Below are 27,826 nucleotides of genomic sequence, written 5' to 3' on the forward strand. Positions count from 1 at the left end.
TATACAAAGCCATTCGGCAGGGAAGTGGGTTGTGCTGGTGGCTTATCTAAGAATTCTGCTAGGCCAAATTACTTATTCTGGCTACAAGATATTGAATGATATTCCTAAATCTGCGTTAATCATTTCCATTAGAATTATAGACCAGAGCCACATATCTTCTAAAATGTATAAAGTTGAATCAAAAATTTTACATTTCAATGTCTATAATCATATAAAGGCTTCACAGAAATGTTCTCTCTCTGAAAACTAAAAGGACTAAGAGTCATGTGTGTTTTAAATGCTTTGTTATTCACCTGAACATGATTTATTTAGTTTACCTTCTTTCTCTTTTTGGGGAACTTATTTTAATATGAATAATCAAAAAACTGCAGCTGCTGATAAAGCAAATGCATCTCTTTATTTATATATCGAGTTGGCTATGAAGCATCATATTATTTAAAAAAAATAATTGTCCACATTTTCATGTTGAACATTTTCAGATACCTTCATCCAGTTCTAACCAAAAAAGCTATATTTAATTATTTTTATTTTAGAATCGTGATGTTAATGGAGGCACCACTACTGAATGAGACAGAATGAATCCATTTTCTCAGCAAGATTCAAGACCCCATGCCCTCTGTTCAGACTTATGCTATGCGCAGGGCTGGTACTGTTTATGACAGATGCAAATTATATTCAACATCTTTTGCAGTTTACAATTTGTAATCAGACACGCATCCCCCAAATCCAATTCTTTCCTTTAAAGCCCGGAATTCTGGACACTTCATAAAGCAAAAAGCTCACTGCCACCTTCAAGGAACTCAAACTATCTGATTTTTTTTTATTTGCTGCTGCCATTAGATTGAAATGATTTTTCTTCAGTTTGCTCAAAGCCAGATTTAAAGTCAGGTCCCAGAGGTAACAGGAAAGTCGATCCCCTAAGCTACTCAGTCGTTGTTTGCTTTTTTTTACATGTAATATCCCCCTTCTAGGGCAGAATATAATTTAAAACACAAAACACACTCTACATGAGTATGTCCTTTAGAAATTTTATAATCTGGCATTTAATAGATGTTAACGAAGGGCCTTATATCATGTTTGTTGAGGAAAATGAAGAAATTATAAATATCCTTTAAGACAATTATTTCTTAATAGCTTTCTACATATTTTGAATGCTACACACTTCCTTACTACTTTACATCAATAACACTAGGTGGGCTCTTGGAACATAGACCTGCTAGATTTCTCATTTACAATGCACCCAAGTAAGCCAGAAAGCATTCTAAAACACAGCATAGGTTGTGAGCCTCTGGTAGCCATTCCCAGAGCTGTGTTTGCAGTTTCTGTTTGCTGGGGACCAGCAAAGGGTTACTTCAGCCCAGCCGCTGCGAGTATGAGCAACAGGAATCCATTGGCTTTAATTTGTCCATGTCTTTCATTTGATACCACCAGTATTAATAGCTTCGCAAGGAAATTCTGCAGTCATTAATCATAATAATTAATCAGATCCAATTATATTGCATATAAATGCGAACAAATTGCTGAAAAAATAATGATCTATCACCAACATGTCACAAGGAAAAAGAGACTAAAATAGTAATTAGAAGCAGGGATTTAGTTGTGTACAAGTGCCCCACAACTGATTTTAACAGTATGATGGTCCGATGATATAATTAGTCGAAAGTCTAGCAGGATTTTTCAGCAGGCCATGTAATGACTGCCCAAGTGGAGAGAACAAGGTCCACTTTGCTCCAAGATCACTCTGCATTTGCTCCTAACTCTGCACTTCTGAAGAAAGGAGAGCTGCTAATGCTGGGAACTCTTGCGTGTGTTTTCTGGATGTTTAATGTCTGTTTTAAAAGGAAGGCTGTCTGTTAACTGAAGTTAGAAATTGAGATAGTCCACATGTCATTTTTTCTTCTCCTTACTCTTGTAGTGACAAAAATGTGTAACGTATAATTCAAAATGAAATGTTTTGGGTATAGTTAGTTAACACACTGCTGGTAGCATGCATGTTCGCTATTTTCACCTACCTTTTTTTTCCCCCCTTGAATTAAACTGAAAACATTTCAGAAAATGGAATTACTCTGTTTTCACTTCAGTTAGCACCCTCCAGAGCACTGGCAGATTTGATCAGAAACCATTTTTAAAAATGTGGATGTGTGTGTACGTGTAAATTATTCTGTAACAGATTCTTAAACCCAACCGAAGTGAACTGTTGGATGCAAGTTATTGTATAACATCATTTTAATGTCTTTCTTTTCTTTTTATTTTCATTCTTGTCTCACAGGATAACGCATCCAACATGTATTTTCCGTTTAAAACTTGTGTTATGCACAAACACAATTAGCACTAGTTTATTGTGTGGCCAAATATGTATTTTAAACCTTTCAAAATATATACATTTTTTGCTTAACTCACAGATTATACTTGAAATGGTTAACTAAAGATTGATGAGCAGTTTTCATGATAGGTTTGTGACTTGAAAATAAATGTTAGGTTCATCATAGTTTTCAATACTAAGCACTGCACTTTCGTGTCTTTGATCTCAGTGTTGTGACTACTACAAAGAAATAAAACCTTATCTTACCTTTTCCAGCATCTACTGCAGAAGACCTCAATAATGCATAAGAACATCTGGAAGTACGGTAATTTCAGCTATCAGAGATAAGAATTGACACAGAACAGGTAAACCCTACAAAGTCATCATGTTGAAATGAACTGATTAAGGTTTACTAACATAAAACATCATGTATAGTGTTTCCATGCTTGCCCCATCTTGCTATTTTATATTTAAAAAGGAATGCCAATTATATATATTTAATAGGTTGATTAGCTGGTAGCAATATTATATTTTTACATAAAGAGACAGAAATGTCTGCAGATCTATTGCCATACACATCTATTTAGAGTTAACTGTGAGTTCATAGAAAATACATGGGCATAGTAAACAGGGTTTTGAAATGACAATTTTTTACTGGTTGCAAGTGCTAATTGCTAGTTTCTCAAGGGTATAGAATTAATCACCTGCTAGATTTACAGTCTCTAGGTTGAGACCTGAGGATGGAGGCAATAAGAAAAGCTCTTGAGGGACATATCATATGGTGAGTCTAAATATCAGTCTCTATGCATATGTAAATTGGTAACAAAGTTTTTTCAAAGCTCAAGTATGCTAATTTCAAACTGGCAAGACTAAAGCTAGCTTTTAGCAGCTGTTTAACGTCTGCCTGTGGGTGGTAGAGAGAGCTTAAAATACAAGCAAACAGTGGTGCATAAGTAATTAAGCAACATTTTGCTGGGCATAAATAATTCTGTTTATATTGCTCTTTTGAAGAGTATAGAATACAAAATAACAGATCAAGTGCACCTCTGGTCACCAGAGGTTAACTGTTCTTCCTCTTTACCTGTTCTTTGGTGTTACAATTTAAGGGAAATAAATAACAGAATCAGCTACACCAGCTTTCATAACTTTATATAAAATGAAATCATTTAAGTTGGAAAATATCCCATTACAAAATCATTGCATTTCTAGCTCAATTACATTGCTTTTAGTGTATTACCCTAACAATTTATCAGAAGAAAATTTAATATCTAATTTCAGATTTGTTTATTGACATATTATGTTTTAGGATTATTAAAAGTAGAGTTTAGGTTATTTGTTAAAATGGGAAAAGATCAAACTATTTTCAAAGTCCACAAAAAAGAAAAATGACCTCAATTTTTCAGGAACAATGTTAAACATCCCATGCATTGAAAATAAATAGGTAAGTAAATAAATGATTCACTTAGAGGTAGAGGACTAGAAATAAGAAATGCTTAAATCAATGTACTGCATATAGCATAATCACCTCATTTGAACAGCTCTGGTTAAGCCAGTGGAAGTGTCTAAAAGGAAAAGGGAAAAGCTGGTATAAAAAATGTATTTGATTCAATAAAAACCTTGAAATTGACCAGAAGGAAGATGAAAGATTTAACACGATTTAGAAATACCTAGTCTGGAAAAAGGGATTATAGATACTAACTGTGAAAGAGTCAGGGGTTTAAACTTTGTTTGCGTTAAATATTCATGGTTTAAGGAGTTAATGGTAAAAGGAAGTACTCAGTTGGGTATCAGATATTATAAAAGGCTTTAAAACACATAAGAATGCTAGGAAGGCAGGAGCAGCTATTTAAGCACAAGATTGCTATTTCCCTTTGCACTGAAGGAACAGGTAAATGAAGTAGAATTTTCAAAACCCCTTTTGCCACCCTTAACATTCGAAGAAAATAAGTAAAAATTTGGTGAAATAAAAAGACATCATTTTTTTCTGACATTTCTACATTTTTTAATTTTGCATTTTTTAAACCTGTTTTAACAGGGCTGGGTTTTAAACCACGTGGCCTGAGCAGAAGAGTGGGTTGCGCAATGGACTGTGGGCCCAGACTTGCTATTCAGGCAGTGTGAGCCCACGGCCCTTCACTATGAAAGATCCTAATACTTTGCACCTTGTTCTGCCTCTTCCTCTTCCACAAGATGTGGATACTAACAACAGTTCCAGTGTCCCTAACAAAACAAAAAGATGAAATCCAGTTAAATAACTAGAAATAACCATTTCTTTGAGCTGGTGTTCTAAAGCTCTCAGACTCATGGAACTTCTTACTCAAGTTCACTTCAGGGAGTAGTTAATTCTCTATATACCAATGGGCCTTAATTATGTTTAAGTAAGAACTTGCATATTATTATATGTTACTAGGTTAATACAAGTCTTGGCCGTGTATGATCAGGTAAGAACTTTAAATACTTTTTTGAGAGATTGAAAGTGTTCTGTTTGGCCATGCCATTTTTTAAAAAATAATATTCAGACTTCTGTGTGAGACTCAATACCTGTTACCGCTTTGAACTTGTGTTTGCCCTGAAGTGTTTGTCCTATCAACAATGGACAGTTACTAAAAAATAAAAGTAACATTGGAAGTGGAATCATTTTAGTTTGGGTTGCCATAGATATACTGTGAAACCCTTGTTCTATACCTTCTCACTTTATTTGTCAGTGGAAGGTGATGGTTTAGATACTTGGCTATGATTCATAAGTAAACGTTGTTTATTTCTTTTATTACTGTGGAGGTATAGAGGAAGCCAAGCTTGGAGCAAGTTTAATGCTTATTTAGATAGTGAATAGTATATATTTTTTTGTACTGAATGGTCTGTCTAATTGATGCAGACTTCAAAGTAGTAATGAATTATGATCAACTCCCCTTGTTCCATTGTCAAAATTAATATTAGCCTTCAGGGGATGCAGGAACAGTGTATCACTGATTAGGAGAGTTCAGAAATAGAGGTCCAAGTAGGCAAACATGATCTGACAGACACCGAAATACAAAGTTTTATTCCGGAGCTGGAGTCCAGCCCTAAGCAGGCAGGACATGGCAGGTGCAAGGTGTATAGATAGCTAATCCCAGAAATTATCATTTTATGGGCCCAGAACAATCCAGAGGAGAATTCTGATCTCAAAATAAAGGTTGCCTTTTCTCTACAAAGTTTGATGCTTTTTGTAGTGTATTCACATACACATAAGCATGCACACACACACACACACACACACAGTCAGAGACTCTTCAGTCTCTGCAGTTGCATTTTCTCTGAAGGTGGCTGAAGCATAAACGTTCCTTACAGATAATAGGCATAGTCTCAGAAATGTCTGTATCTATCTCAGTTTGTGGTCAGTGCTTCATCTCATTACAAGAAATACAATTTTACTTACTCATTCATCCATTCATTCAGCCACTCACTGTTTATTTAGCTACTGCAATGTGCTTGACACTGGATGTTACTACAGATTCAAAATATGTAGAAAACAATAAAATAGTAAGGTCAAAGAATTTGAAATTACTGAAAAAGAGCAAATTTGAATATTGCTCATCACTGGCAGATTTCTCACTCAATGTCTGACTTTTTGAGCCAGGATTATGTTGGCTATTAGGAAAGGAGATTTCCTGTTAATGTGATCCAGCATACACAAAATATAGAATATATGTGAATATAGAATATTTGACTGTAAGCTCTCCCAAAATGGGTTACCTACTTAAGCTCTTACTAGACTGGGATATTCATACACTCTGCTAGCTTCTGATTGGTCCCTTCAAGGAATTCTGGTAAAATCCAATTATATCAAAGTTCAAGTTTCCACCCGTGGGAGGACCTGATTGAGAACTGCCACTTCAGGTCCAGGTGGCATCACTGTTACTGCCCCGCCAGGTCAAGGGTCGAGTTTTCCCACCCAACCGAGTTCCTGCCTAGCTAGTTCTAGGTCCTTTGTTTGCCTCCATGTCTGACTTCCCTTCCTCTTACCTCCACATAGTCCCTGTCCCTGATGGCCTGCCTAGCCCTCTTTTTCTATCTCCTCAGTAGTTCTATTTTTAAACTTGGCAGCAGTACGCCACTGGTTTGCTTTAGAGGTTTGCTGCTAGAAAAAGGCAACAATACACATGTGGAGGAGCTTATCTGGGAAAATTGGTGGTGTAATACATGCCGATGAGAGAGAATAGGGAAATAACTTGAAAGATAGGAATGTCTGAGAAAGGAGATATCCTGTTTTCTTACACCAGTTTAACTTTTTCCCCCCAGATATTACTCAGACCTTTTTGACATGCAAGATAAATTTGTTTTATTAATTTCCTTTTAAAACATCTAAGCTTCATTTTCTTTTTAAATGTGTTTTCATTAAAAATGTTTAATGTTGACATTATTTTAGGTGTTCCCTTCTCCCCCTCCACCTTTGCCCACCTCCACCCGCCTCTGCCTCTCCCTTCCTTGGCCTTCACCAAGCTATTGTCTGTGTCCATGAGATATGCATATATGCTCTTCAGCGAATCCCTTCACTTTCTTTATCCAGTCATCCCCACTCCCAACCCCTCAGGCACCTGCCAGTCTGTTCCATGTATCCAATACTTCCGGTTCCATTTTGTTCATCAGTTTCTTTTGTTCATTAGATTCCACACATTAGTAATATCATACTGTATTTGTCTTTCTCTGACTGGCTTATTTCTCTTAGTATAACACTTTCTAGATCCGTCCATGTTATTGCAAAGGCTAAGAGTTCCTTCTTTTATTACAGCCACATAGTACTCCATTGTGTAAATGTACCACAGCTTTTTTATCCACTCATCTGCCAGTGGGCACTTGGGAGGTTTCCAGATCTTGGCAATTGTAAATAAGCTGTTACGAACAAAGGAGTGCATGTATTCTTTCTGATCTTAAGCTTCTCTTTCTTTTTTTGTTTTGACTGCATTCAGCGCATAAAGTTAATATATGCTTGGACCAAATGAAAGTGACATTGGCAAATTATGTACTAACTAGAGGCCGGGTGCATGGATTCCTGCACCGGTAGGGTCCCTCAGCCTGGCCTGTGGGGATCAGGCTGAAACTGGCTCCTCAACATCCCCTGAGGGGTCCTGGATTGTGAGAGGGCGGTTCTTGGGTGATGCACCCTGGAATTAGGCTTCCTCCTCTCTGGTTCCAGGTGTGTCACCTGAAAACCGCAGCTGCCAAGTCACCCCAGCTCAGCAGCTCCTGCGTTGAGTGTCTGCCTCCTGGTGGTCAGTGTGCATCATAGCTACCAGTCAGACGGCTTTTATATATATAGATGCTCTTACCTGAGGAAAAAAATTTCCTTATGCATTACATGTTTATGCAGAATACTATGCGCATATCGCATATCTTGAAGGTAAAAAAAAAACTTTTAAGAAAAAATTTTTAAATCTACCATAATGTCTTTCCTACCCACCCAAATCAACAGCTATATTTAGGATGGGATGCAGCAAGGAAAGATTAGAATTTCTTGTCAAAGGCCCAAAGGTCTGCAGTTTGCATAAGATACCTCAAACCTGGAATAACTCCTCTGTATTCTCTGGTGTGATATGTATACTCACACTATCTATTGTTGATCTAAATCCTTGTTTTGCTTTCTGAACTGAAATTCTCCTGGAAAGCATCATCAAGTCTGTTTACTACACCTCATGTTAAGGGAAAAATCTAGATAGACCCATTTCAGTATGTGGGTTTTTCACTTTGTTTTTCTTTGTAGCTTTTTATAGAGTTGATCGTGCAATGTTGAGATCAACCGCAGCTGAGTTATATTTACTAATTTATATAGCAACCAAAAGGTAAAGAGGAAATAAAACAAAAACATATTTGGTAATTTCATGAATTTAAAAACTAGCCCTGGGGGAAAATGCATCACTTTTTATTTTGTATCACTGCTGTGTTTAAGAAACCTAAAAATTTCATATTCTCATATTTTGACAAGTACTTTACATTTGCTTGAATAAATATTTTACTATGAAAGGAATATGATTAAAAAGAAAAGAACTATTAACTTCTCAGGAACATGAAAGCAGTAAAAGTACATATTCCATATAAACCAAGTGATGCAGCGGCATTCAGCTAACTCCAACAAATCCTGGAAAGAGATTTTTTCCCCTCTTATTTTTAAGCTCTGAGAAACCCTACACTTAAAAAAAGAGAAGACATTCTTCAACTATTACATTGATGTGGCAGACTTTAGCTTCTTTCTGAAGAGCGTCCATGTCCCAAGAGCATAAAGACAATAGTACACTATATAGAGAGCCAATAAATCAATTAGCTTTAACAGCCAGAGTTCAGGAAATGCATTTATTCTCTTCGATGAAAACACAGCTTTTACTTGTAACCATATTTCATACTGTTAGGGTAAATTTTTCATGTAGAAATTATATTTAGTGGCTGAAAAAAATCACTCATAAATTTTGTAAAGCCAAAAAGAAGCACTTACTAATGTAGGAGAACAAGTTTGTTTTATTTGTAATTATCTATCTTTAGAGTAATTGAGATTCTAAACAGCAGCTAATAGCCACACTGTCTCAAATTATGACTGCCTGTAACTTTACCTTGCCAAATATCAAAGAGCTTTTCAATTGCAACTCTACTACTAAAACCTGGGTCATTTTCTAGCAATTAATTGGAAGAGGTGATTAATAGCTTAATAATGGGTTCCTCTGTGTTTAAGAAATGCAGGGGACGTGCATAGGAAAGGAATATGCAATTTTGTATCCCTGAAACATAACCTAATTGAAAAATCAGCAGTTGGTCTTATTTACTTTAGGCTTGTATTTCCAAACCCTCTTTTGATCTACTCAGAAAAAAATGTGTAAATCTGGAGAGTATTTTTTAATTAACTCCTTGGATATTGAACACACTTTGAATTTAAGGAGCACAAGCTACTCTATGCCACCTGCTGGGCTGCAGTCAGCTTCACAGGAATTTGCGGGCAATATGTGCCAAGTATCTACCTGGATGATGCAGATGACAGTGCCCACTGGGCAGGTCACCCATTATAGGGGCACCCGTGGATCCATATGCCACATTCACCTATAGCTTAGCCTTCTGAGTGTGATCCCTGGGCGTCTCTGTGCACTTCTATGAATTCCTTTCTGTTCACCACAGACTTGTGACTGGAAGACCTAGCTGCAGTCTATCATAATATCTTTCCAGAAACATCCAAGGAGACAGTCCATGCAATTTAATCAGCTCACTAAACTGAACACTAGTTCTCAAGGAAATGGCAAGTTGACTCATCAGATGAAGAAGAAGAGTTCAGTGAGTGAGGAGGTCTCAATGGTAAAGGCAAAGGAGAGCCTAGCAAAATGAAAAGGAGCAGGACTCGTTTGTCCAGCTCATTACAATATCAGGGCGATCCATCACAAGATATCCTCTTAGATATAGGACTCGATATATGTTCCACTGTCTACTGCAATGGCTGTGAATGCTCATGGGTTTCGCAATTAGGTTGCTAGAAGTAAAGAATAAGGCTCACAGTTTTCCATCATTTCCTTCACATTGTACATCCCTGCCTCTCATTTTATTCCCATTTTATCTTAGTTGAAACTAGTAACACTGGGCTGTTTATTCCCCACTGTTTTTATATTATGGCTTAACATTAGAGGAAATCAGTCCTTTACTGTCTGACATGCTTTCCATGGCACATATTAAATAAAATAAAGAACAACAACCTGGAAGTGAGGTCCACTTCTGCAGCTCTCACTACCCACACATCCATTCTTGAAGCCCCGTTTATTCTAAGGTTAATGATCCCACTGCTCACAGATTTTTAACTCTTTGAACATGTATTGGAGAGTAAATAGGGCTAAATGAAAACACTAAAAAAAGTACTTGCTCTCCCATTACTAAAAGACATACAGTCAACCAAATTTAATCAGCTGTAATAAAGAAGGAGCAGCATGTCAGTGAGGGAATAACCTGTCAGTTAAAACAAAGACCAGAGTGGATTTATTAGATTGATATGTGTTCTCAATCAGTCACCTACTCATACTCAGAAGTCAAAGGCTGGAGAAGGCCTGGTGAACAGTAAATGGCTCAGCTGCAAGAGGGCTGACCTGTGTGTAGAACTTCCTGCTGGGCAGGGAGCCACAGTCTTCATTATCTTCCAACTCAGAGTGGTGAGAGCACCACTTCCAAGTTGTGGGTGGAGGCAGACCCACATAGCTGAGGTCGTTTCTTGTTGTTATTGTTTTTTTGCATATTTTTATGGTTTTCTTGAGATAATAAATTATTGTGTTTGATTTGCTTAGTTTACTTTGTACCCTGCTCAATCTCCCCATAACCACTAAATTCTTAGTTCAATGTTCTATGCATTTAGATTTTGAATCTCAGTTTTACTTCCTGGTGTCCTCCCTCTCAGAAGGCTCCATCCTTGTCTCAATTCTGGCTTAATTGTTTTCAAGCTAGACTTGCTAATAGACATTGCATCATCTTTGTCTTCTGGAATTCTCTTGCTTGAATTAACTTCCTTATTTGAAGGAGTAATCTTCTAATAGCTTTCTGAGAAAGGATCTTGGCAGGTAAGTTGTTTGAGCCTCTGTCTGAAGTGCCTGTACTCTATCTCTAATTGTTCCATTCTTTGCTAGCAGGAAAAGATGCCACAGAATTAGGATTTTTCTTGGCAAGGCATCATTTGCCCTGCCTTTACCCCAGGACAACTATTTTCCCCATTAAAATCTGTTTTGAAAGTTTTAACTTACACTAGAGTATAAAATATTGACAATAGTTTAAAAATTGCCATTCCTTGGGGCATTTGAATGTAAATTTAAGCAAGATCTTTGATGAAGCTCAGCAATCTCTAAGGAGTAAAAGGGGACATATTTTGGACACAGTAAATTCCTGAAATAGCTATATACATGGGCATCTATGTTGTCTACTTAAAAAGCAAGTTATTGATGTTGAGGAAAAAGTGAAGCCATATGACATCATTAGCCAATATGCCATTCCAGTAGGAAGGGAAGAAAGGAGAGAAAGACCTGCTTAGGATGCTGGTATGATAGGCCAGCTCTTAAGACTTGCCTCTCAGAGGTGAGCCTGCAAAGTATTTTATCCAAAGCAGCTAGGGATGAGGAGAAAAGGAGTATGATGAAAAGCCAAGTGAGGGAAAAGTGAATAGATTACATAGGAAAACCGTATAGTATCCATAGGTTGAGATAAATACATGGAGTTTTGACTTTCAGAAAGATAAAGATTGAGCCTTAAAATTAGAATTTAGAGCTGGGGGCCTGGATGAGGTCATCTAGAGGATAGGTATAGATAAGGAAGAGAAGGACCCCTAAGAAAGAGTTCTGCAGGTCTTCAAAATGTAGAGGTTGAGCTGAGTAGGGAAATCTAGATAATGGCATAGCAGTCCCCCTTATCTGTGCTCTCACTTGCTGCAGTTTCAGTTCCCCATGGTCAAGCACTGTCTGAAAATACTAAGTGGGAAATTTCAGAAATAAACAACTCAAAAGTTTTAAATTGCATGCCATTTCGAGTAGCATGATGAAGTCTTACGCATTCTTCCTCTGTCCCACCCTGAATGTGAATCATCCCTTTGCTTAGCATATCCAAGCTGTATATACCTCTCACTGGTTAGTCACTTAGTAATCTGCTTGGTAATAAGATCTACTGTCAGGTATCGACATGCTTGTGATAAGTAGCCTTTATTTTACTTAATAATGACCCTAACACACAAGTATAGTGATGCTGACAATTGGGATATGCCAGAGAGAAGCCACAAATCAATTCTTTTAAATAAAAAGGTAAACATTTTCAGCTTAATAGAGAAAAAGAAATCATACGCTGAGGTTGCTAAGAACTATGGTAAGAACAAATCTTCTGTCTGTGAAACTGTGAAGAAGGGAAAAATAATTTTAGCAGTTTTGCCGTCGTACCTTAAACTTCAGAAGTTATGGCCACAGTGCATGATAAGTGCTTAGTTGAGATGGAAAAGGCATTACTTTTGAGGGTGGGAGACACGAACAGTTGTTTCTATTGAAGGCAATATGTTGTGCCAGCAAACCCTGAGCCTACGTGAAGACTTCAGCAAGAGATTTGCTGAAAAGAGCGACACCAAGCCATTTACTGCAAGTAAGGGATGGTCACACAGATCAGGAACAGGTTTGGACTGAAAAAACAATTTTCACTGGAGAGTGACCACAGTCACATAACTTTTATAATTATTCTATTTTATTATTGTTGTTGTTAATCTCTCATGGTGCCTAATTTATAAGTTAAATTTTATCATAGGTATGCACGTATAAAAATAATACATAGAGAAATTACTACTATTTATGGTTTCAGGTATCCACTGGAGGTCAAGGAATGTTTCCCCCGAGATAAACAGGGGACTTGTGTAACATGAAATGGCCATCAGTGGAGCAGAAAAACAAAACAAACAGACAAAACAATGTGAAAGTATTGAGGCCAAGAAAAAAAATACTTTTGGAAAGATGGAGAGGCTAGTTGTGTCAAAAACTTGTGAGGGTTTAAATTATATAAGAATAGAGACTGAATCATTGTATTGAAAATGTGGTGATTTTAAGAGCTGTCTTAGTGACTGACGCTATGAGAATGGTAGTATGATTGCATAAGGCTGAGGTTAGAATGATAGGAGAGGATGTGAATATACACCTTCATTTCAAGAAATGTTGGTGTGAAGGAGAAAGTTTAAAGGGAAGTGGGCTAGAGGGAGAATTGTATTCCTCTATCCTTCCCTCCCTTCTTCTCTCTCTCTTTTTAATAGGAGATTTTAGGTCATCTTTTTATGCTGATAGAAATGATATTGTAGGGAGGGAGATATTGATGACATAAGAGCTGCAGGAGAAAATTAAGGAGCAAAATAATTGGTGGGAAGAAGAAAGGATCCAGGGCATAAGTGGAGGGGTTGGCATTGCCAGGTAGTATGTGGGACGGTGGAGCCTATCATGTTGACTGGTTGGTTGATTTGGTGGTGGAGCTATAAATGACTCCTTGTGATACATATATGGGCAAAAAAAATGACATTATTTAAAGAAGAGAATTTTAACCAGTTGACACAGAACCACAGAAACAAGGACTTAAAAGCAAATCAAGTAGAAAAGACTAGAACCTGCTTTTATTTTTATTTTTTTAAATAAAGCATCTCTTACAAGGAAGTTTGAAATCTCTTACTATGTAAATTTCCAAAGATTCCATTCATTTGAATAGTGGTAATTATTCACAGATCTAATTTATTGATTATGGATAAATCAGCTTTTTTAAATATACAAATGTCACATGTAAGGGTATTTTATTTAAAACCATTGGAATCTTAACATAGATTCTCTTAATTTCTTAAAACAGCTGTCACAAATAATTTCTTAAAATGCATCTTACAGATGCAATTGTCAATCTCAGAATTCTATCATTCAACTTGGGGACTCATTATTGGAGAGTCCGTGTTCCCATCAAAGGCCATCTATTCCTACGCACCTCCTCCCAGTGTCCCTGTCTTCTTGAGCAGTCTGTTTTTTTCCTGAAATGCTTTAGTATGAACAATACAATGTCATGTTTGATTGTACACAGTTTAACTTAGATAAGAATGTCTGTCCTGATACTTGATTTATCAGATTAATTTCTCAGTGAATTTTAAACACTATGATCAAGGAGCTGGCTGATTGATAATTTCCCACTCCCTCTTCAGTGCCTAACCTACTGTTTAGAGTACTGTGAGTCTAACAAATGCTTGCTCAAAAGCAGGAATAGACATCTTTCTAAGGCAACCATTCCTATATGGTGACACACTTTTTAAAGATTTTTTTTGAAGAAGTAAAATACCGATGTTAAAATATTCAATCAGTACAAAAGTGAAATTCATGTCAAATAGGTCTTCCTGCCCGGTATCCTGTAGCCCTGATTCACTCTCTCCCCAGAGGCACTCCCAGTTCCACTTGCTGTGCATCCCTCCCAGTGACCTCCATCTCGCTCAGCTGTGTTCTGGGTGGTCAATGAGCCTCTTTTACTGCAGATGGGGTATATCCGCATACTAAGGAAAGTTCTCTTTGAGTTGGGAGACTGGTTTGTTTTGTAGCTGCCATGAAATAATTAAAAATGAATGGATACGGTTGAATTGTAGGAAGCATACTAGTATTTATTATTTGGAGTCATTATAAAAAAAGTTCCTTGAAATTAAAAATCATACTTTGAACAGGTCGATTAGTCAGATTTAATTTTTCTTTCACTCTCTTATATTGGTGTAAATATTTTCATCTGTTATGCATAACCAAAAAGTATATTAAACTGTCAAAACATAAATGATTTTCTTTTGGCCACCATGGCTTGAGGGATTTATTTCAAGTCTGTTGTGCTACTATTTGCCCCTAGGATGTGTAATCTATATTTTAGGGGAATGTGGCTTACTGCAAGACACCTGTATTATTTATATATGATTAATATTTGCGTTGTGGTGAATGAGGTCTTTTGGCCTTACTTTTCTCTTGTAGTGACTTAATCATTTCTCAAAGAATGTAGTCATTGTAATAAAACATTCCACATACTAGTTTGTTTTTCAGCAGTGACAAATGCAATTGTTGTAAAATGTGAATTCTCAGTTATTAAATATGGCATCATGAATGTAATTTACTGGGCCACCTCCACAAGATGCTGCTGTGTGGCACCGCTGAAGCTGCGACCAAGCCAATCCTTGTTTGTATGAATTTAAATATAAACACTTCTGAACAGCATCTTTAAATCACAATGCTTAGGCCACCAGACCTAATTTTGTGTTTCAGCAAATAAATCAGTAAACTATCCAACGAGATCGTTATATGGATGCCTAATAAAATGGTCTCATCGAAATTTGCAAATTTGCAACAAATTATGAAGATCCTTGATCATCTCTGACAGATAATATCATGTGCCAAATTAGGACATATTTCAAAGTTCCTATCTGTGGGTTATAGGACATGACATTTTCACAACTTTCTCTCAGTGAAGTCACTTATATCAGAAGCGTGAGAAATTGTAAGAGTTCCAAAATCAGCAAGACTAAAATTCAATGAGATATTAATGTTTCTAGTCAGAATGGTCTTCCTTTAAAATAGTATTGTAAAACATACTGCTTTCAGCATTTATCACACAGATTTGGTGGCATATGGACTATTGAATATAAGAGGAATATATCATAAAATGTCCACGATGAGTCTTTTTGTCGTGTTTTGGAGAGCTTTGCCAAATGATGAGAAAGAAGCTATAAACATAAAAGGTAATGTGTATAGTGTTAGATAGCTTCCCTTAGTGGATACATAGGAGGAGTATTTTTGTTGCTATTGTTTAATGCCATATTATTTCAAATGTAAAAGATGCAAATAGCTCTCATACTTAATCTTTATTTTCTTTGTACCTTGCTAATTATTAGAGCTATGTCCCAGTTCTTATGCTGTAATATGACACATAGTAAACATTTTTTGGGGAAAATCTCTCAGTATTTCAGGGAAGGCATTAGACTATGTGTGTACTAAGGTGTGAGAGAAGAATCTCCCATGTAAATATTGGCACTGTGACATATTAAATACCTTTCAGGTGTACTTTAAAATTGTAAAAGTGCTCCAATTTATTGAGCTTCCAGAGAAAACTCATCAAGAGTATTAAGAAACGATGTTGATGATGACACTAAATTCAACCAGGATACGGTGGACAAGGGCTTTAAAACTTCAGAAACATCAATTAAAGCCCAAGTTGTGTGCAATAAGCATCAAAAATTGATAAAAACTCAAATTTAGGTTTTTAGATTTAGTGTTTAAATCAATCAACTGCAAACAAGATTTAATTAAAGAATATTATTTCAAAGTGTAATTACCTACTGGGATTAGAATGAACCTCTATTGCCCATAATGTTCTCCTACTGTGATCCCACACTGAAAAATGTTGAGTTTTAGATTAATATGCATCTTGTAAGTACAAGTCCTAATCTCAATCTTAAAGGACATTTAAAACACACTTGGAACCTTCTATGCAATCAAGCCCAGTGTGACTACTCTGTCCACCATGCTAAATTTGTGATTACATTTTTTATGTGCATGATTTAAATCGCTTTAGCAGCAGTCCAGGGAGCATTTTACCCTGCATATTAATTACACAAAGGCTTTGTCATGTGAGGGTCTCAGTGGTCATGGTCTGTAATCCAGCTCATTTGAACTGTGAGTACAGTTTTTGAGCATGCTGTGCACATCAAGCCCAGCTCTAAAGCTAGAATAGGCTGAGATGGTTAACAGGTATGGTTCCTGCTTAAGGAATGAATGCCATTTATTTAGTGACATCTGCAAACTAATTGCTTAAAAATCTGAAAGTGAATATGTGTGTTCAGAAGACTGTTATTAATACAGAAGGACTGAGACTCTATGTCACAGCATTCCAGTTTCTATTGTCTCAAGCTAGCATTATCCAAACAATCATATGATTCCGTTATAAAATTCTTCATGTTGCAGGAAAGGCTTATTCTCCTTAAGTTTCAATAATTTTATCATCAGCAGCATATTTATATATTTTGAACCATTTAAAAATTGTTATAATTTCAAGAGGCATGATCTGCTGCCTCCTGCATGCCCCCTTTTGGGGATCGAGCTTGCAACCCGAGCATTGTCCTTGACCAGAATTGAACCTGGGACCCTTCAGTCTGCAGGCCGACGCTCTATTCACTGAACCAAACCAGCGAGGGTTATATATTGCTTTACTATAAAAGTTTGTTCCTAAAGGATCAGAAAATTAATATAGTCTTTGTTTCATATCATAGGGGTGTAGTCATATACTATTAGTATACTATATATTGTTAGGTTGAAAACAAAAATGGAAATGTACATCTGCTATGACACTAGTGCTTGATGTCATGGAAGTCAACATTGGTTCATAAGCGTGAGGGAGAATCAGAATTATGTGAGTGAATGCTTCATATAAATGCTTAGGACCCACCTCAGAATTTTAAAATAAAAACCAATATCCCCAGCTGGTATGGCTCAATGGATAGAGCGTCGGCTTGTGGACTGAAGGGTCTCGGGTTCAATTCCCAGTCAGGGCACAAGCCCAGGTTGCAGGCTCGATCCCCAGTAGGGGGCGTGCAGGAGGCAGCCAATCAATGATTCTCATCATTGATGTTTCTATCTCTCCCTTTCTCTTACACTCTGAAATCAATAAAAATATACTTATAATAAAATAAAATAAAAACCAATAAAGGGACATACACATGTGCATGTGTATTCTAGGAAAAGGCTCTGGGAATTCAGAACCATTGATGGTTAGTTGAGCAATTTAATAGAAAATAGCTCAACTTTAATCTCTGTCCAAAGAAGTGTAATTACAGGAATATAGAAAACACTTAACAATAAAAGAATGGCAAATGCTTTCAAGATTCACTTTGTTGGAAAGCTCCATTGAATCGTTGTCAACTAATGATGCAGCAAACAATCATCTAATTGACACATGTCACTATATTATCACACTTTATTTGAGGAATAGGGTAAGTGTAATATTTTTAAATGTTAAATTATGTCCTAAAAACATTAAATGAACAAACTTAGAAACTGAAATGTTTTATAAAGCCTAAGTGGAATTAAATAAAAATATCAATACTTGTTTTAAGTTTAATAGATGTGGCATATATGTCATGACCACCAATGTTTGAATACAAAAATAATAATCTCTCAGAAAGAATGACTATCTCCATTTGAAAAAAAATATTTTTCAATTATTTATGTATATTTTTTTCTATTTAAAGCTGTTTGTCTTTTATTTATAGTTGAGAAATCCAAGTTGCAGCTAATCTATTTGAAATTCTTGCAAGAACTTGGGGGAAAGTTCTACTTATTCAACATTTGATGTAGGTAGTTTTTTAAAAGCATGTTCCATATACAAGGCAATATATATGGTGCTGAGGAGAGAGATAGCTAAGCTATGATCTGTGCCTTAGAAACTCAGAATCTTTTGGAGACAATAACAAAAAATAAATAAATAAAATATAGTACAAGAACTGTATTTTTCTAAGTCTCTCAGTCTTCTGTTGTTAGATTCATTTTTCATTACATGTGTTTCACAAATAATTATCTCCCATATTCTTTAAAGTGATTATTTTGAATGAAAACACAGAAAATTTATTATTCGCTTTTATAAGAATATGCATTCTATACACATACTTTCATTTAATCTGGGTTAGTTTAAGATTTAAATGGGGTGGATATACTCTAAACCAAGGTAGAGTATTTTATGTGTTTTTGCTGCAAGTTTTTTTTTTTTCTTCTCAATCCTCACCCGAGGATATGTTTTTATTGATTTTATTTTTAGAGAGAGTAGAAGGGGGGGAGAGAGAAACATCATCTGATTGCCTCCCATATGTGCCCCAACAGGGGAGCTACCCTGAAACTGGGTGTGTCCTGACCAGGAATCAAACCTGAGACCTTTTTGTTCCTTCAGTGAACTGGACAATGTGCCAACAAACTGAGCCACACTGGCCAGGGCTTTGCTGCAGGTTTTTATGCATAATTTTATGAGTTTTTACTGTAAGTTTAACATTAGGTTATAATATGCAAAGGATATGTAAAGTTACTGATATTTTTGTAGATTTGTCTTAAATTTGTCCTATGGATTGGGTTGTGTATTTAAAGGACTTTTACCTTTAAGAAGGGCTGACAGCCTTTGTAGGGGTGTGAACACAAGAGTCCAGGTAACAATGCACTGCTTATGTCTGAGCATTTGGGCTCTCATATTGTTAGTAGGGTTACAAAAGACTATGATGTTCTTTAAAGAAACAGCATCAATGCCATCAATTTTAATATTAATTTTAATTTTGGAATGAAGAAGTTTTAGGGTAAAAAATCTAGGTCATTCAAGTTATCTAAGCAGCCGTGGCATCAAATGATCTGAATATATTACAAGAAAAGAACTATCATTAGGGTGAGACAGGCTTCTGTTCTTTGTTTCCTGTTTGGCCACAGTGATGCCAAATATTATGAATATTTGGAAACATCCTCAGTAATTGAGTTTTTCACTTTCTTCATGATGTTTGTTATTGCATAGTCAAAGTCCTCATTGAATTTTGTAACCTTTACAATGATTTCATAGCAGAGAAAACTATTTCATACAAGGCATATTTTAAGAGAGTATTACTTAAATGAGTTTGAATATTAAATCCTGATGTCACTTGATTTACATATTATCAAAGAAACATAAAGTGTGTTTTCTTAAAATAATCTTAGTCTTCTAGTAACTACCTAAAACTATTCATAGCATAGTGTAATTCTTCCTAGACAAACTCACTAAAAATTATGCTTTTGTGATCATTTGTTTAAACTTACCAGTTCTTTTAAAAAAATCTTTCCTGTTTTATAACTGGTCTGAAGTTTGATAATTTAAAGTTAAAATGCCCTTTCAGAGTTGATGACTGTTCTTTAATGGACTTTCTCCTGTTCACTTAATAGAGTTGTACATTAATAAAAATCTGTAGATTAAAGCTATGTAGTTATTTTTCTAATAAAAAAGGCTCCCCAAATATCTGGCATTTTGGATCAAATTTTAATGTTTCCAATTTTGAAATCTCAGCATAAAACTGTTGATGTGGGTCCCCTTTGATAAATTATAAAGGTAAACTTTAATGAACATTGAATAGGGTCACCTTTGCTACTTGGGGTAATAGAATAAAACAAAACAAGCAAACACATTTTTCTTACTGCCACATGCCTCTCCTTAATAATAACTTTTGTCTCTTCTGCAGAAATAGATGCTGTGTAAGTCTCATTAAATTACCTGACTGATGGAATAAATACACAGTCCATGGCTCGGCAGTCCATAGTAAACTGAGCAAGGGTCTTGATATCTCGGAGTTCTGCTTATTTACACATGCCTTGGACTCTTCTCCCAGATATGTAAATTATTCTGGTTAAAACTAAATGCTAAAGTCTACACCATTAGTCTTCCACTTCATGATCTCCACATGGGGCTGTTAGAGGGATAATGTACCATACAATACACGGTTTACTTTTAATTAATAGAAAAAAATGTGAAATGAATATTAAATGTAGCTTAATGTGGAAGAAAGCTCAGAGCAGTTTGGTGGCTATTTATTTATTTATTTTAAAAATATTCAGCCCTGCTTCATCATTAGAAAATAAGCAATGCATTACAGGACCGCAAGCCTCGCTGGAACCTTTGGAAGCAAAAGGGAGCTTGGAGAGGCCTTAGCAAACCTGCTAATGGCCCCAGGCCTGACACAAAGAGGGGGTGTTGCAGGGAGAGGAACAGAGCTTTTCTGCCCGAGTCTCTCCATTCCCTGCTAATATTGTCTCCTGTTCTGTATACCATACGAATTGCAGGATCTGGTATGAAATCTTAGACTAAGAAAGCTCATCAACTAGAGCATTTAATTAAAACACACGATCTGTTTGTCTGCGTTCTAATTCAATGTGTCAAAATTAATAAATAGAATTACCAGTTTGCAAACAGTTTATCACACTGTTCCCGACCACAGAATGCCATTTTAATTATGCAACCTTATTTATGGCAATGAAATGATCGCGTTTCATAATATTTGCCAACAGCACAAGTTAGGATTTAAAAAGAAAAGCTCTATTAAATCATCACTTTCTCCGGTGGATTCCCTTTTGTCTCGCATGGCTCACCTAGGATAAGGTAAGGACCCCGACACAAGACAAAAAGAACAGGAATGGCTTTGGCGAGGCTTTAGGAGATAACCAGGCCCTCACTGAAGGCACTCATTTGCAAGATTAAAGGATTTGAAGTAAAGCCTGAAATTAGTAACTTTTCATCTCCTTTTACCCAGACAGGCAGTGTTTTGTAATAAAATAAAGACCTTGCACTTTCAAACCTTTGTGCCAGCCAGACTGTGAAACGGAATGCTACTCAATTTTAAATTATTCATACATTCTTAATTGTGATGTTATCCTTATAAATGATAGTAATGGTACCGTTTAAAACCTAAAAACCAGCAGGCACCTGCCAGTGAAAGCACAACCATTGAATGCTTAATATTAGAGGCTATTCGAAAAGACCCAGCTAGGAGGGAGTCAGTAAGACATTTGATTTTACACTTAGGAATTAGGCAGCTTGACGTGATTAGCAGAAGGGAAGGGAAATGCCAGTGCTTAATTTACAGAGAATTTACAGGCCATTTGGAAAAATCAGCCTGAGCTCGGAGAGTACCTGCAGAAAATTCTAACTCTCCTCCTATGAGCATTCGCTACAAACAATTATTTTTACATTCGTTAGCAGGGATCAAAATAGACGGTGAGGCGAAGAAGATGTCTGAGGTCGTGACTAATACAATGTGTTCACTTTCAAAAATCTGAAAATTTGTGTGTGCCTGTCCCCATGCATTTGTGTGTGAATGTGAGTGCTTAAAAAAGTTTTTGAGAAAGATCCCTGTAACAGTCCAAATAGTTCTTTCGAGTATTAAGAGAACTGAGTTAAAAGTCTATAAAAACTAAGGTCTTTACAAGACGTATATACCAAAGTCACTTTATTTTCTCCAACATTTAAAAAAAAAGATGTTGCTTTGAATTCATTTTCAGAATCCTTTCAGTGATATCCACACTTGTCATGGTGTTGGGGGAAGAAATGTCTCTCTGAAATGTGGCCATATTCTTTTGGAACACACTTGTTAAAAAAAATGGAAACTTTTTGAGGTTGTGTCATTTTTAGATGGACATATTTATATGCATCACTTTCTGTAACCTTTTGAGCAGTTTTTTTTTGCTTTTTTTTTGTTTGTAATTTCACATTACAAGTCTTTAATAGCAAAAAAGAAATTAGCTTTTAAATGTTTTATTCAAGTGTCATTTTTCAGAAGACTAAATAAGCAAGGAGATAATTATTAGGCTTCCAACTTTGGACTGGGACATGCGTGTCCCTAGGATCCTAATGGCACCGTCTTAGGAATCATAAAGTGATTCCAGCCTACATGTCATTTAAGGCTTAGAGGAGCTGGTGTTAGTGAGCCACACTTGAATGCCTAGAAATCTGTTATTTATTCCTGAAACCTTCTCTCATACTAATCAAGGAAAGTTATCTTTATGTCCAGAAGTCTAAAAGTTGATCCATGTGGGATCTTAACACTGTTTTCCCCAAAGCCCCAACTGTAACTGTGTTTGTTGTTGTTGTTTAGTTGTTTGCTTGTGTTTGCTCTGTGGCCTCACTGAAATGAACTACTTTTCTACATGCATGTATACTGAAAATACACATTTTTAAAATGATAATAAATACTTGGTCAGGTAGGAAGCCTAGTAATATTACACCATTCTAATAAAGTGTCTCAGATTTAAAATGTATTATTTACTTTGAATTTGAAATTTTAGAGTTTCAGAAGAAATGTAGTTTACATATTTCAGGCATGGGTGCTTGATTTAGAAAATTGAGGTTACTCCAGGACCTGTGGCTTATTTACCAGCTGCAAGTTCTTGGACACATTGATTAAGAAATGAGATCATGCAGTGAAAGCATTTAGACACGTGATGAGGCCTAGTGACTTCCCATAGTTATGGGCTAATTTGAAGGTCAGTTTTTGGAGAAACCAGCTTTGTACATTGTTCTGTATAGCTTCACTAGCAAGTGATCAGGTCATTAGACTATGTAACAAACAAAATGCAATAGAGTAATAATAAAATCAACTTTGTTTAGTTGTTCCACCTTATATCCTTCCTGGGATAATTCTTATCCAGCTCCTTGATGAAAGCTCCAGCAGGCCCACGAATTCGCGCTCATCTTTAAGAGCTAAAATGTGATCTATTATTATTTCCTTAAGTTCAATATTCAGTTTCAATTCACTAATTAAAAAGTTTCAGTTCCAAAAGTAACTTTTTAAAAATATTTTTTTTTATTGATTTCAGAGAGGAAGGAGAGGGAGACATCAATGATGAGAAAGAATCATTCATTGGCTGCCTCCTGCACGCCCGACACTTGGGATTGAGCCCACAACCCGGGCATGTGCCCTGACCAGGAATGGAATCATGATCTCCTGGTTCATAGGTCAATGCTCCACCACTGAGATACCGGCTGGGCCCCCAAAATAATTTTGAAAATGTAGCTTAATTTAATCTTAAGTCTCTTCCCAGTCTCTATGTCATCACACTGACAAGAGCTGCAGGTTCGGTGGGAGGCATGGCCTTTGCTCTTTCTCCACCAGGTAGTGCCCCAGCTTCCAAGGTTGCCGACCCAGTTATCAGGTTCTGTCAGGGTCAAAGGTAGGGGCAGGGAGGAGAGGTCAAGACAGAAGACAATTCAACACAGGATGCTTTTACTTATGCACTATTTCTTTCTAGAATAGCTTCATTTGTATATTTGAGAAACTTCATTTTGTTCTTTAAGAACTAGTTAATTCAATGCTACCTTTTTCCACTACAGCTTTCCCTGATTCCTCCAGTCAGAAGTAATTATTTTTGTGTGTGCTTGAGGCACTCTGTATGTGTCTTTAGGACATTACTACTTGATGCCACGAGCAATTAGAAGTCTTTTCCCCTAATCAACTGTCAACCACATGAAGGAAAGACTGTGTGTACACATTACTCCTTTTGTAGGTCTCCAGACAGTAGCATAGCTTTGGATAGTATAGCGTTGTAGCTACAACGATGAATTTTTAATCTGATTTGGACAGACTGGATCCATATTTACTTTTAGTGAAGTAAAAATTTATACCTAAAAACCACTGGAGTTCCATCTTTCTAACTCTCAGTATATAAATCTTTGTGTGCAATTTTTTTTTTTTTAGTTTATGTAATAATTCTGGCACTTTCCCCACATTTGGAATTATTCTTTCTGGGAAAACTTAAGTGTTTAATTCTCCTAATCTTGATAGTACAAATTTCTCATTAGGCAAGTCTTCTTGGTATTAGAAATTTATTTCCTTTGGATAGTTCTGATGCTAGCTCAATATTTGTTTAATATGCAATCACATTATTTATAAAAGTATAATACAGAAAAATTTGAAAAATAAACAAAATAATTCATAACCCAATTTTTCACAAAGGAATGGGAAAATATTTTAAACTTGACTGCTAAATTTGTCAGATTTAATATACCTCCAACGTAACTAATTGAGAAAGATTCTTTGGCCACAGTACCTGTAATTGATTTATAATGTCTGCCATTATACAGAAAGGAGTACTATATATATGCCATCCTCTTCCTAATACAGCCACTAATCATAAGGTAAGGATTTCTTTCTAGTCATTTTCACCTGTGTATGTTATTTATGTTGTAGTTATGGTGGCAAATAACAATTCTGAAATCATTTATATATGTGGCTTATGCATTACCAGTTTTTAAGCCCTCCTCTTTCCAGCCTAATTTAAGCTTCTGAATTTATTGAAATTACTAAATTTTTATGAATTACTTATTAGTATTCAAGATGAGAAGAAAGATTTTATCAATTTTTAAATTCCATGTAGAAGAAATACATATAGGTGACAGTGCTATTTATTTTAATCTGTGATGAAGTATCTTTGTTATGTTGAATACAAATATTTCACTAATTTTATATATTTAATCTATAATTCTGTACTAAAATAATTAGTTTCACATTCTTTCTTGATATTATAGTTATTGCAATAAATTTTGATAAATCTCTGGAGAGAATATTTTCAACCTGTCATATTTCCCCCACAGGCTAGTAAGCTTACAATGAATGCATCTTATGGATGTCAAGACAATGGGATTTATTGATACCTGACATATAGACAAATAGATAGATAACAGATAATGGTAGATAGATAGATAGATAGATAAGCATTTTTATAGGTAGATGATAGACACATACACACATCATATATAATAAAGAGGTAATATGCAAATTAACCCTCACACCCTTGCATCACAAGATGGCCACCCCCACATTGTCACAAGATGGCTGCCCCCATGTTGTCACAAGATGACTGGCATGGAGGGCAGTTGGGGGTGACCGGGCCTGCAGGGGAGGGCAGTTGGGGGTGATCAGGCCCGCAGGGGAGCAGGTAGGTGTCAATCATGCCAGCAGGGGAGCGGTTAGGTGTTAATCAGGCTGGCAGGGGAGTGGTTAGGAGACAGCAGTCCTGGATTGTGAGAGGGATATCCAACTGCCTGTTTAGGCCCGATCCTGCAGGGGTCCCAGATTGGAGAGGGTGCAGGCTGGGCTGAGGGACATCCCTCCAGTGCATGAATTTCATGCACCAGGCCTCTAGTGTACACATAAATTTGGGCATTACATCTTTTTTAAAAATAAATCTTTATTTTTGAAAGCATTACATATGTCCCCTTCCCCCCTACCCCCCATTGCCCTCTCACATCCCTCCCTTCCCAAGCCTTCATGGACATTACATCTTTATTGGCAACTCTCTCTTTAGAAATTACTACATAATGTGCTCTGAAGATTAGGGTGAAGACTACATATTCTAAAGATAATATTAATTACACATTAATTATACCCTACATTCATATGTCATTTGTTTTATTAAACTTTTTACTTTAAGAAAAATGTAGATTTGTATATGTTTATAAGAAATGAGTCCTTTTACTAGTTTTCCCCAATAGTAACTTCATATAAAACTCTAGAATCATATCATAAAACTGTAGTATCATAAAACCAGAATATTAATATTAATACAGACAAGATACAGAGCAGTTCCATCATCAAAGGTATCTCTGCCATTGCCTTTTACAGCATATCCACACACACACTTCTTCTCCCACACTATGCCCATTTCTATAACTTTGCCATTTCAAGGATTTTATATAAATGAAATCTTGCAGTATGTAACCTTTTGGTGACTGTTTTTTTTTTACTCAGCATAATTCCTAGAGATTTATTTAAGTTGTGTGCCTCAATTTTTTTTTCTTTTTTGTTGCTAAGTAGCATTTCATTGTATAGATGTACTGAAGTGTGTTTAACTATTCACCCATTAAGGATGTTTGGGTTTTTCCATATTCCAGTTTTTTGACTCATGAATAAACTGTGATGAATATTTTTGTACAGATTTTTGTGTAAATCTAAGTTTTTATTTCTTTGAGATAAATATACCAAAGTTCAATTGCTGAGTCAGTTGCATGTTAACTTTTATAAGAAACTGTCAAACTACTTTTTTTGTTGTTGTTTGTTAATCCTCACCTGAGGATATTTTCCCCCATTGTCCCCCATTGTTTTTCAGAGAGGGTGGAAGAGATGGGGATGGGGGAGAGAGAGAGAGAAAAACATTCATGTGAGAGAGACACATCAACTGATTGCCTCATGCACACTCCCTGACTGGGGATGGGGCGTGAACCCCCAACCCTTCGGTCAATAGGCCAACACTCTACCCACTGAGAAAACTAGTCAGGGCCCAAACTACTTTTGAGAATGGCTGTAGCATTCTCACCATAAATGTATTAGTTTCCAGCTTCTCCGAATTCTCACCAGCATATGGTATTGTCATTTTTTTTGGGGGGGGGGTGGGGGGGTATTAGCCATTCTGCTAGGTAAGTAGCGTTATCTCATGGTTTTAAATTACATTATCCTGATGGCTAATGATGTTGATCTTTTTATGGGCTTATTATCTGTCTACCCTTACGGCAACGTATTTCATCATGTATTTTCCTCATTATCTAATTCATTTTTTTAATTCTTGAATTTTGAGACTTTTTAAAAGTATATTCTAGATATTAGTCTTTTGTCAGATATGTGGTTTGGAAATATTTTCTTCCACCTGGAAACTGTATTTTCATCCTCTTCACATGGGTGTTCACAGAGCAATCTTTAATTTAGATAATACACAATTTATTATTTTTCTCTTATGGATAATGTGCTTGGTGTCAAGAATATTTTAGGTACTCTAGGGCTGATGCCTTTTCATAGAAATTTTAGAATAATATTCCTTATGCATACTTCCTGGGGTTATAATAAAATCTGCATAAAACATATAGATCAATTTAGGAAGAACTGATATCTTCACTTTTAATTATTCTGAACTTAGAGTCTTCTTTCATCAGTGTTACATGATTTGAAACAATAGAGATCCTGCACCTATTTTGTTAGGTTTATACATAAGTAGTTAACTTTTTGGAGTAATTGTAAATGGTATTTTGTTTTCATTTTGACTAACATTGTTTAAATTTCTCCAATTGTCCAATGGTTTTCTTCTTTCTTGCTCTCCTAATTCTAAGGAGGACTATATGATCATTCACTTTTAGGCAAAGCTTAGCCTTCTATGGCCATTTCTTCCTTATTCTAAAGAGTTTATAATGTAAAATGGAAAACAGAAATGCATGACATTTTCTAAGTTTTTATATGGCCATATTGTTTGTGAGAGTGAAGTTCAAGCAAATGTGGATGACATAGACTAATAGACAAAATAGAGACTTAGATGCCAAATAATAACTCAAGTGTAATATCAGCTGTTTGAAACTGTGGCCTCTATAGTTTGAAATGATGCATTTATATCTGCATAAATTTTTAAGCACCCCCATTATTATATGTGCATGTATATCTAAAATACATGTGGTAAATTATATAGCAATATATTATGAAATAAGAACAAAATATCTCAGCATTTT

The sequence above is a fragment of the Myotis lucifugus genome, unplaced genomic scaffold, assembly GCF_000147115.1.
Source record: "Myotis lucifugus unplaced genomic scaffold, Myoluc2.0 scaffold_89, whole genome shotgun sequence".
In the NCBI taxonomy this organism is placed as follows: domain Eukaryota; kingdom Metazoa; phylum Chordata; class Mammalia; order Chiroptera; family Vespertilionidae; genus Myotis; species Myotis lucifugus.